Raw genomic sequence first — 12,470 nt, forward strand, 5'->3', positions numbered from 1 at the left:
GTCTGTGTGTCTGTCTGTGTGTCTGTCTATGTACATTTCCCTAGGCAATGACTCTGTCAATTTTTAGTCTATAGTCTCGAAAATTGATATACAGGGTACTGAGATTTGGGAACATCTATGTGATTGGTTTTCGGCCAAAAATTTGGCTGCTAACGGGTCAAAGTTCAACGATTTGACTTTTGGGAACTCTACCAAACTCCTCCGACAATTTTCGGTCTAAACACTTGAAATTTTAGATATCGGTTCCTTGGACATGGATCTAACTTTATAACTTGATTTGAGCGCAAAACAATAAATGTTAAGGGGTCATAATAGGGGTCAAATTTTAAAAAATTGACCGTTTTTTTGTTTTTGTTTTTGTTTTTTTGCTCAGCATACACCTCCAAACACCCGGGCAACGCCGGGCACCCATACTAGTATATCTATAAAAGTGAACGTGTTTGTGTGTCTGTGTGTGTCTGTGTGTGTCTGTGTGTGTACATTTCCCTACGCAATAACTCTGTCAATTTTAAGTCTACAGACTCGAAATTTGATATACAGGGTACTGAGATTTTCCTAGACGTTGTATCAAAGTTTACAGTTACCCAAAGGCGCTGAGTTCAATCCTGAACGAAAGCAGTGAAAAGTAACATTCAAAACAGAGAATCAGCAACTATGTCCCAGAGCCTAGCTGGAGTCCTATCACCGTACCCCCTAATAATAATAAAGGGTTGGGTTCGAGACTCCTAAGAAACGGTTCCCCAGTTCGATACAAAACACCTGATGAAGGCCGGAAGGCAAAACGGCCGAAACGCTGTGACTATAACAACCAAGATGAGGAAGTCAGTCCGATGATCTCAATAAATAGAAGATTACTGTTGTGATGATGAAGATCAACAGGTTTGAATTATTTGGATTATCCATACTGCTATTCTCCTCTTTATTCAAACGTTTCGGTCGATGTAACATCCGACCTTCTTCATGGAATTTCGAACGGATCCACAAGAACCTATTGTGTAATAAATAAAGTAGAGCGTGTGGCAGAAATACATCCCACATTTTCAACTTTAAACTACTGATGCAATTCAATATCTATATTAAAGCCAAGTACGTCTAAGGATGGAATACTGCTGCCATATCTGGGCAGGAGCTGCTAAAAACAGCCTATCATGCCTTGACAGAGTACAAAATAGACTTCGTGGCTTAGTGGGGGATGCCCTTTTCTTTTCCCACAAGAGACGTTGCGAGCCTATCTTTGTTTTATCGTTATTTTCATGGCATGTGATCGTCTGAGCTCCAATCTCTAGTCCCCCCTGTGCGAATCTTTTACGAAAAACACTCGTCTAGCTGAAACCACTGTCAAAAACTTTCCCCGCTCTTTATCTGTGCCTAAATCAAAACGTAGATTCCATGAACAAAGCTTCTTTCTTAGAACTGCGCGCCTGTGGAGCTCTGTTCCGTGTGCCTGCTTCCCACCTGACTACAACCTGGATGTCTTCAAGTCCAACCTAAACAAATTCCTGATGAACCGCCCCCTTAAGTAGACACTTTTATTAAATCCCCACACTAATGTACTGTACATGCAATAACCCTTATCTCTGAGTGGCTTCCGGGCCTTGATAAGTGGTGACCACCTTGTAAAAAAAACAAAAAAAATACATGTTGCTAATAAAGTTATGCAACTTCCAATGATGTTTGCATTTAGCTAATAATTTGCCAATTTTATTTCAGATACCCTCATCAAGCAAAATGGTTTGGACTGGAACATGTCGTGCTTTTACTGTAGAAATGTTTTTTGAGAATGCTGAATCTGTTACTGCAACACAAAGGGGTTTCTGAATTCGTTACAAGTTAAGACGACAAGATGTTTTTCCAGATATTAGAAAATTAGTGCAGCTATGCACGAATTTCAGAGCAACACGTTCGTACTTGAAAGCCACCTGGAAGCGCTCAACCGCCAGACAGTATTCGAGCAGTGAGACTTTCAGTTACTCAGCTTTCTACACGCTCAACTCGCAAACATTTGATTGGTTGGTTGTTTTACGGCATATCAACCTTTTTCAGGTTATTTAATGCCGGATCTATTGATTTTGAAGAAAATCTTTGTAATAGAATATATAAGTTTTTAAGTCGGTTTCTATTTAACTCATAGTTGGGACCCTAATAGGTACTACTACTCCGGGTCAGAGTGGACCTGGGAGCAATGACAATTAAAGGGTGGCTCCACACTCCCCAAGGCCCGCAAGCTGGGACCTCACCATCGGATATAGTTTAAGGTCATATACAGGACCCAAACATATGGCCTTGGGATTGTCTGGTCACATAGTAAGAAGAATTCTACACACTGATATGCAGTTCCATCCATATAAATTAATGGTTGCTAATAAACTGCAGGAGCGCGACTGGGAGGATCGCATTGTAAAAACATGGGAGATATTTATTATATATATTTTTTATATATATTTTCTGCATATACTCATTCCCTTTTTTCGATTTCTTTCATTTTTTTCTTTCAATATTTCTTTCTACTTTTATTAATTCATTCTTTTTTTCATTCATTTTTCTTTCAGTCTTTCTAATTTTCTTTCGTTCTTTCTTTTTTACTCCTTTCCTTCAATTTTCTTTCATTTTTTCCTTTCCTGCTGCTCTTTTTTTATTCCGTCATTATTCCTTTCTCCTTTCTTTCTTTTCTTTCCATTTTTTTCTTTCCTCCATTTTCTTCCTTTATTTAATTTTTCTTTTTTTTTTTTACAACATTTTCCATTCTCGTATTTATCACCCTTTCCCTTCCGCTCATTCCTTTTCTACATCCAAATTTTCTGGCCCTGTCGGTGGGGCATTAGAATACACCGACTGCCCCCCCCTACAGAGGGTAAAAGTCCCTCAATGGGGATCCTGGATATGACCTTAAACTATATCCAGTGGTGAGGCCCCAGCTTGTGGGCTTTGGGGAGTGTGGAGTCACCCTTTAATTACCATTGCTCCCAGGTCCACTCTGACCCAGAGTGGTAGTACCTGTTAGGGTTCCAACTATGGGTTTAATAGAAACCGACTTGAAAACAACAAATATATTCTATTAAAATTTTTTTTCTTCAAAATCTTTGGATTCGGCATTAAATAACCCGAAAAGGGTTGATATGCCGTAAAACAAAAACAACCAACCAGCATCCAAATTTTCCAAATTTTCAACAATTTTTCTCTCCATTTTTTCGCATTGCTTTTTATTTCCTGTTTTATTTCCCCAAATCTACCGTTCCTTTGATAGTCATACCAACAATTTTTTTCTTTCTTTCTTTCGTAACAGCTTCCCACTATCGTCATCCCTCCTCTCATTCCCTTTTTTCCGCATAGTCATCCCATCATGGTCCAGAACATTTTCTCTCATCCCATTTTCCACTCTCTTTAACTTTCTCTATTTTCATGTATCATTGGCATCGGCCATTTTATATATTTGCCCAAGGGGTAACGAATCCCTTTCAAGTGACCCCTTTTGCCTGGACGGACAAATCAAAAGAATTCACCATTTCTTTCTTTCATTATTTTTTTTACTTTTTTTTCTAATTTCATTAATTCATTCTTTTTTCAATCATTTTTTTTATCGTTCTTTCTTTTCTTCTTAATTCCTTCAAATTTCTTTCTCATTTTTCTTCCTTTCTTGCTGCTCTTTTTTTTCTTCCCTTCATTTTTTTTAAAATTCCAAATTTAACAATTTTTTCTCTCCATTTTCTCGCATTTCTTTTTATTTCCTTCTTATTTTGGCCCTGTCGGTGGGGCATTAGAATACATTAACTGCCCCCCCCCCTTTGCAAAGGGTAAAAGTCCCTCAATGGGGATCCTGGATATGACCTTAAACTATATCCAGTGGTGAGGCCACAGCTTGTGGGTTTGGGGAGTGTGGAGCCACCCTTTAATTGCCATTGCTCCCAGGTCCACTCTGACCCAGAGTGGTAGTACCTGTTAGGGTCCCAACTATGGGTAAAATAGAAAATGACTTGAAAACAACAAATATATTCTATTAAACATTTTTTCTTCAAAATCAATGGATCCGGCATTAAATAACCCGAAAAGGGTTGATATGCCGTAAAACAAAAACAACCAACCAACCAACCTGTCTTATTTCCAAAAATCTCTCGTCCCATTGATAGTTCTCCCAACAACTGATCTTTCTTTTTTTTTCTTTCTTCCGTTTCTGTTTTCATCCCTACCAGCCTCCCACTATCTTCATCCCCCCTCTTATTCCTCTTACTCCTCTTATTCATCTTAGCATGGCCCAAACTACTTTTCTCTCACCCCAATACCAACTCTCTTTAACTTTCTCCTTTTTCACGCCTCATCGGTATCGACCATTTTATATATTTGCCTAACAGAACACGAATCTCTGTCGAGTGGCCCCTTTTGCCTGGAAGGAAAATCAAAAGAATTCACCATTTTGAAAATAAGGATTCTTTGAAATTTCTAGCCTGTGACGTCATATCCAGATTAATTAGTCAGCAAAAGCATAAAACAGGTTTTTTTTTACACAGTGATCACCACTTATCAAGGCCCGGAAGCCACTCAGGGATAAGGGTTATTGCAAGTACATTACCTTAGTGTGGAGATTTGATGAAGTGTTTACTTAAGAAGGCGGTTCATTAGGAATTTGTTAATATTAGACTTGAAGACATCCAAGTTGTAGTCCGGAGGGAAGCAGGCAGACGGAACAGAGTTCCACAGGCGTGCAGTTCTAAGAAAGAAGCTTTGTTCATGGAATCCGCGTTTTGATTTAGGCACAGATATAGAGTGGGGGAAATTTTTCACAGTGGATTCAGCTAGACGGGTGTTTTTCGTGAAAGATTGGCGAGGGGGGACCAGGGATTGGAGTTCAGACGAGCACCTGCCATGGAAATAACGATAAAACAAGGATAGGCTCGCAACGTCTCTTCTGTGGGAGAGGGGTTGCAGGGTAGAGAAAAGGGCATCCCCCACTAAACCACGAAGTCTATTTTGTACTCTGTCAAGGCAGGATAGGCTGTTTTTGGCAGCTCCTGCCCAGATATGGCAACAGTATTCCATCCTTGGATGTACTTGGCTTTTATATTATGTCTTCAAATACTCATGTGTTTACATGCGTCGAATTTTTGTTGACTTTTTTTTTGGCATAACAATTAATAGTTTTGTTTTACGATATATCATTTAATTATTTTGTTTTACGGCATATCATTTAATTGTTTTGTTTTACGGTATATCATTTAATTGTTTTGTTTTACGGTATATCATTTAATTGTTTTGTTTTACGGTATATCATTTAATTGTTTTGTTTTACGGCATATCATTTAATTGTTTTGTTTTACGGTATATCATTTAATTGTTTTGTTTTACGGCATATAATTTAATTGTTTTGTTTTAAGGCATATCATTTGTTTTCTTATTAGGTATATTAATTAGTCGTTTTGTTTTACGTTATATCATTTAATCTTTTTTTACGACATACCAATTTCCTTTTTTGTTTTACGGTATATCAATTCATTGTTTTCTTTTACGGCATATCAATTGTGTTTTACGGCATATCATTTAAGTGTTTTCTTTTACGGTATATCAATTCATTGTTTTGTTTTACGGCAGATCAATTGGTTATTCTGTTTTAAGGTATATTTATTAATTGTTCTATTTAAAGGCATATCAAATCCATTAGTGTTATGTAATTATTTATTCAGATACTGACGTTTCTCATTTTTGTTGGTTTTGTTTTACGGCATATGAATTAATTATTTTGCTTTAAGGCATATGAATTAATTGTTTAGTTTTACGACATATTAATTCTTTTAGTGTCATTAAATTACATTTTCAGATATTCATGTTTCGCATTTCTGTGATTTTGTTTTATGACATATGAATTAATTGTTTCATTTTATTGAATATGAATGAACTGTTCTGTTTTATTGTTTGTTGGATGAAACATAAGTATTATTTATAACGCCGGTTGGTCGATAGACCCCCTTACTTATTTTGGCTTGGTATATCTTGTTGGACTCTACTAAGATAGCGTAACTAAAATAAAACCCAACTCAAACTTCCCTTCCGATTTTCAGATTTTGTAATCATGCCCATATTCCTTTATTTGTTTTGGAAATTGATGTTCCCTTTCTTCTTATGAGTTAAGAGCGGAATAAATTTTAAAATTTACGTAATGATACGGATTCTGCGATACGAAACAGGTGCTGACAAGAAGTGAGCATTTTAACATGCTTCAAGAAAAAAAAATGGTAAAATGGACAACAGCTTGAAATTTGGAACATAGACCTTTTGATATATATATATATATATACATATATATATATATACATATATATATATATATATATATATATATATATATATATATATATATATATATATATATATATATATGAGCAAACAGTTAATAAAACATGTTAAAAAAACACTTTGAAAAAGAGTTAAAAACATATTTAATCTGAAAAGGAAACACTTGATAAGTGGATAGTCCTTAATCCGCGGAGTTTCGAAGAAATACTTTCCTTCTAATCAGAGGGTAGGAATTAGCAAAATGCAGGATCGGATTTTGCATACAAAAGGAAAGTATTTCTTCGAAACTCCGCGGATTAAGGGCTATTCATTATCAAGTGTTTCCTTTTCAGATTAAATATGTTTTTAACTCTTTTTCAAAGTGTTTTTTAACATATTTCATTAACTGTTTGCTCGTATTATAAGCTCTATCTCCTATTTGGTTTTATCGAGCTTTTACATCTTGCTGAGATAAATTTATAAATATTAATTCTTTAATATTTATATTATACTTTAATTTTACCATATTGGATCATTTTGGTAAATTTAATTGTAATTTTTATTATATTTATTGTATATATATATATATATATATATATATATATATATATATATATATATATATACACACTAGCAAAAGTGCCCGTCGTTGGCTGGGTTCAAAAACAGCCTACAGAAAATGGACTCTGATTTATTAAAGTATGATAGGTTATAAAAACGAAGGGTTGAATTTGGGGGTATCAAAACCAAAGCAAAATATGATGAAAGTAAAAATAAAATAGATAAGCCCCATAATTTATTATACCATACCTGTTCACACTGAAACACTTATTACAATATTCTGTGGATCTATAGTAAAAAACCTTATTAAACTTTGTGACATATTTCCATTCTATGGAGGTCAGGTGCGAACGAACACCCCATAATTTTATTATACAATATTTTTTCAAACTGAAACATAATTATCAAAGTATACTTACGCAGATAGATATGAAAAGTCTTTATTAAAGTTTGTGTCTATTTCCATTCTATGGAGGCCAGGCGCGAACGTAGACTCCACAATTTTATTATAAAATCCCTATTTAAGTTAAAACACACTTATCAAAGTATTCTCATGTACATCTATATCAAAAACACTTGTACACGTTTTTTTTTTAATTTTTGCATTTTTTATTTCCATAATTTGTGGACTAGGCATACCCCACAATTTTAACGAACCACGGTTCTGCCAGATCAAACATACTCATTCCTGTGTCTCGATACATCTTCTATCATTATATGTAATCAGTTTTTTAAAATAGTCAACAATACAGGAGCCTATTCGTGACCACACACACACACACACACACACACACACACACACACACACACACACACACACACACACACACACACACACACACACACATTAAGCTTTATATTATAGATATGTATGTATGTATGGATGCATGTATGTATGAACTCCAATCTCTGGTCCCCCCTCGCCAATCTTTCACGAAAAACACCCGTCTAGCTGAATCCACTGTAAAAATTTTCCCCCACTCTTTATCTGTGCCTAAATCAGAACGTAAATTCCATGAACAAAGCTTCTTTCTTAGAACTGCACGCATGTGGAGCTCTGTTCCGTCTGCCTGCTACCCACCTGACTACAACCTGGATGTCTTCAAGTCCAACGTTAACAAATTCCTAATGAACCGTCCCCTTAAGTAAACACTTCATTAAATCTCCACACTAACGTACTGTACTTGCAATAACCCTTATCCCTAAGTGGCTTCCGGGCCTTTATAAGTGGTGACCACCGTGTAAAAAAAATAAAAAAATTCTCTATACAAATGTGAAGTTGTTCTTGTTGTTTTTGGTTTTTGCCAGTATATATATATATATATATATATATATATATATATATATATATATATATATATATATATATATATATATATATATGCTGGATTACAGAAATGTTAATCATATTGCTTAATACTTAAGTCAATTCACGTGACTTAAATTCTTATGGATATATGTACATTACCATTGGTTAATTGATTTCATATTAAACCCTTGGAATAATATCTTCTAATATAATATATATATATATATATATATATATATATATATATGTATATATATATATATACATATATATATATATGTATATATAATACCCTGTTTTAAGCACTGTTGATATATGGAATACAAAATTCAAACTTTAATGTTTTTCATATGATACACGCATCGATCAATGCTCACACTATATTGAACAATCAAACCTTCAACATCTGAAGACGTCTCAAGCATTATCTTCGCCATCAGACGAAAAAAAAAAAAAACTGGGGTTTCCTGAAGAAGAATTTGTTATAATTCGAAATATTTATTTTTTTTAATGAATAAATATATTTATATAAAAAAATGTCTATACTAGTTTTGGTCTTAAAACTGTTAAAGTTTGAATTTTTGCGTGTGTGTATATATGTATATGTGTGTGTTTGTGGGTATGTATGTGTGTGTTGGGGTGTAGAGGGCTCCCGTAAGCCGTGGTGTAGACAACCTTTCAAGGAGAAGCAAATCTCTGATTAAAAAAAACAAACATAAAGCGGGAGACCAATACCCGCATTAAGTTGGTCTGCAGTTTAACTTGTTGCTGGCTATCTTACTCTTGCTTGTTGCTGGATCTCAACAATTTGAACCGAAAGAGAGACTTAGCTGTCGTACAAAGCTAAGACTCTGTAACATCATCTGTGTATAGATACTCCCTCAGGGATTTGTCTATAAAAATGGTCCTGTGGCGATGGAAGTCATTTTTGGGCTCATGGACTTAAAGTATCTGAGGGAGTGGCACTTGTCTGACAAGACGTTGCAATCATCATCATCTATCTATCTTTATATATATATATATATATATATATATATATATATATATATATATTAAATGTTATATGCTCAGAAAAAAAAAAGATTGAAGGCTGAAGGGTTAGCATTTTCGTTTTTTTTTATTTTTTTAGTAGTCTTCCATGTCAAAAGATCTCACAAAGACAAAATGATTTCGCGAAAAGACCTGCCCTTTTTGGATTTGCGCATCAAAGAATCTGCAAAATTGATGTCACCGTCAAAGACATTTATCTTCGACCATTTGTTGAAATTATTTTTTTTATTTACCGCACAGCAAGAGGGTTTAGAAATGAAAGCGATTTGCTATCGAGATAATAATTAAAAAAAAAAACCCAAAAACCATCAATACATTTGCTTGCTTGCCTTCTTTTCGCTTCTGGGGATTCTTTTACGGATTCCAGATTTGTATGGATTTAAACTGATGCCTTGAAAGTCGATGCCAGTTTTAGAAAGAAAAATAAAATGGACGGAAAAATTTGTGCGCGAATGATAGAACTCGAATATCACAGAACATAAAATACGAGACTAAGAAAATACGGACAAAACCTCTGAAATATATGCGTTTACACATAATAGGAAACTGTGTATATAAAAAGATCGAATTGATGAGAACCACCAGATGAACGAGTCAAACGAACTGGAACAAAGGAAGCAGGGAATAAATAAGACAATTCTGAAAAACACATGTCATTTATTAGTTTTTTCATATTGTAATCGCTCGAGACAAGCCATAAGGCTACTTGAACTAAGAAACTAAAAATACTACATCAAAGTAAAAAAAAATAAAAACTTTGCAAGGGATGACTGTTAGATGCAATAGATTCTGACTCAGAAAACAGCAATTCTTCCCTATTTGTCAGAAACATCGTTCATGGAATATGAATACTAAAGGACAGATTAAAAGAGGAGAGTGACGAAGCTGATGACAGCAAAATTAAGATTCACTTTATAGAATAGAATGATACCATGCCATAAATGTATTTATAGAAAAGACTGAGGTTAGCAACATCAGGTCTGTGAAAGAGCAGGGAAAAAGAAATGGTGGTGGTGGTGGGGAGTCAATCAAATTATAGATACGATTTCTCATCTAGAAATACATGCGTGGATACACAATAGGAAGCTGTGTATGAAAACGAATTGATGAAAGCCATTGGACCAACAAACGTACTGAAACAAAGGAATCAAGGAATAGATAAGGCAGTTGTGAAAAACACATGTCATTTATTATTTTTTAAAATGGAAATCGCTCCAGACAAGACATGAAGCCACTTGACCTAAGGAGCAAAAAATATTACATGAAGGTCAAAAACTTGAAACCGATAAGTGTTAGATGAAATAGATTCTTCCCGCTTTGTCAGAAACATCGCTCATGGAATGTGAGGACTAAAGGAGGAAAATAAGAGAAGCGAGAGGAACGAGGCTGCTGAAAGTAAACTTAAAATCCAGGATCAAAGTGTAGTATCTGTTTGATGCTTCACTTAAGTAATTGGTCCCTGGTCAATTTAGGGGAAACACTTCATACTGAGACAATTACTATTTATTTGGACATTACCAGAGTGCCCCCTTTTTGGGGAGCTGGTTTTCCCCCCAATTGCTTTTCTGCATCTTATCAAGAATCCTCAAACAAGACAGATTCATCAGCTTCCAAATGACATGATACTTCATACATGATACGAATACTTCGCACACATTGTTTCTTTGGCGTTTGCGATCGAGGAATATGATAGGACATAACTATAAACGCTGGGTTTTCACAGATAAATAACGTAGCTATACTATTGCGTAGAAAGAAACTTTATGTGTGTGTGTGTGTGTGTGTGTGTGTGTGTGTGAGTTCGTTTCATGGACTCAAAGACGGCTGGAATAATGTACTTGCAATAACCCTTATCCCTGAGTGGCTTCCGGGCCTTGATAAGTGGTGACCACCGTGTAAAAAAAAAATAAATTAAAAAAAAACGATCTTGTGTCTAATTTGCTTTCGTTGGGAAGCAAATAAATACCATCTGTTCTTCAGATGCTGCACTTCAATTTCGTGTGCTCTTTTGATGGACGAGAAATCCTTCAGGACTGAGACAATTTAAAATTTATGTTCCTTTTCTCCACGTTAAAAAACGACCCTGGTGTCTAACTCTGTCCCGTGGGGAGGCATTGGTAAATAGAATCCAGTTTATAGAATAGAGTAATACTAGCAATACGATGTTTGTGAGGTAGTGCGATGCTACAGTGAAGAAAGAAGGATAGGAGGGGGTTGCAATCAAATTGCAGATGCTTTTCTGCATCTTATCAAGAATCCTCAAACAAGACAGATTCATCAGCTTCCAAATGACATGATACTTCATACATGATACGAATACTTCGCACACATTGTTTCTTTGGCGTTTGCGATCGAGGAATATGATAGGACATAACTATAAACGCTGGGTTTTCACATATAAATAATGTAGCTATACTATTACGTAGAAAGAAACCTTATGTGTGTGTCTGTGTGCGCGTTTGTGTGTATGTGTTCGTTTCTTATGGACTCAAAAACGGCTGGGATAATATTTATGAAATTTTACACGAAGTTAGTTTATGCGCTTAGATAGGTTTTTGTTGTAGTACTTTACGTACTTAGAAAAGTTTTTTTGTTGTTGTGGTGTTAGCGGTTTAATAAATGACGAGAAAGATACAGGAACAATAAAATAAATATGTATTAACAAAATACATAAAAGTGGAAATCGAACAATATCTTTGCTCATGATAGGAATAATTGTGAACGACCATCCGCTTCTCGTGTCTGTCACCGACTCTCTCGTAAACCGCTTCTCGTACCTGGAAATGACGTCATCGACGGAAGGAATGTCATGGAATAGTTCATTATTCCAGGTAATAGGGATGCGTCTCCAACAGTTTTGTATCGCAACGTCTTCGATTAGTATCGATAATCAATAATTGAAATAATCTGATTAAAAAAAAGAACTGGCGATTTTGACCAATGTCACCACGTTACACAGCCTTAAACATCACAAGTACATTTCACAAGTTTTATTACCACATAAGCCGAAAAGCCCAACATATAAACCCAAAAGTATGTTCTTTGATATAACAGGGGCGCGTTCGGAATGAATGTTTCTTTTTTAAAGCACAACTGAACCATGATATTTGACCTTTTCATTTTTAACTTCAAGCAATTACAAGTACAAATAATGTCGGACATATAAAATCAACAATAGTGTCTTTGATATGACAGGGGCGCGTTCGACGCACATATTTCTGTTTAGAGCACAACTGAAGTATGATACTTGACTTTTGCATTTTCAAGTTTAATTCAAGTCAGTATATAT

The sequence above is a fragment of the Euprymna scolopes genome, chromosome 24, assembly GCF_053919585.1.
Source record: "Euprymna scolopes isolate OS-2025 chromosome 24, ASM5391958v1, whole genome shotgun sequence".
Classification (NCBI taxonomy): Eukaryota; Metazoa; Mollusca; class Cephalopoda; order Sepiida; family Sepiolidae; genus Euprymna; species Euprymna scolopes.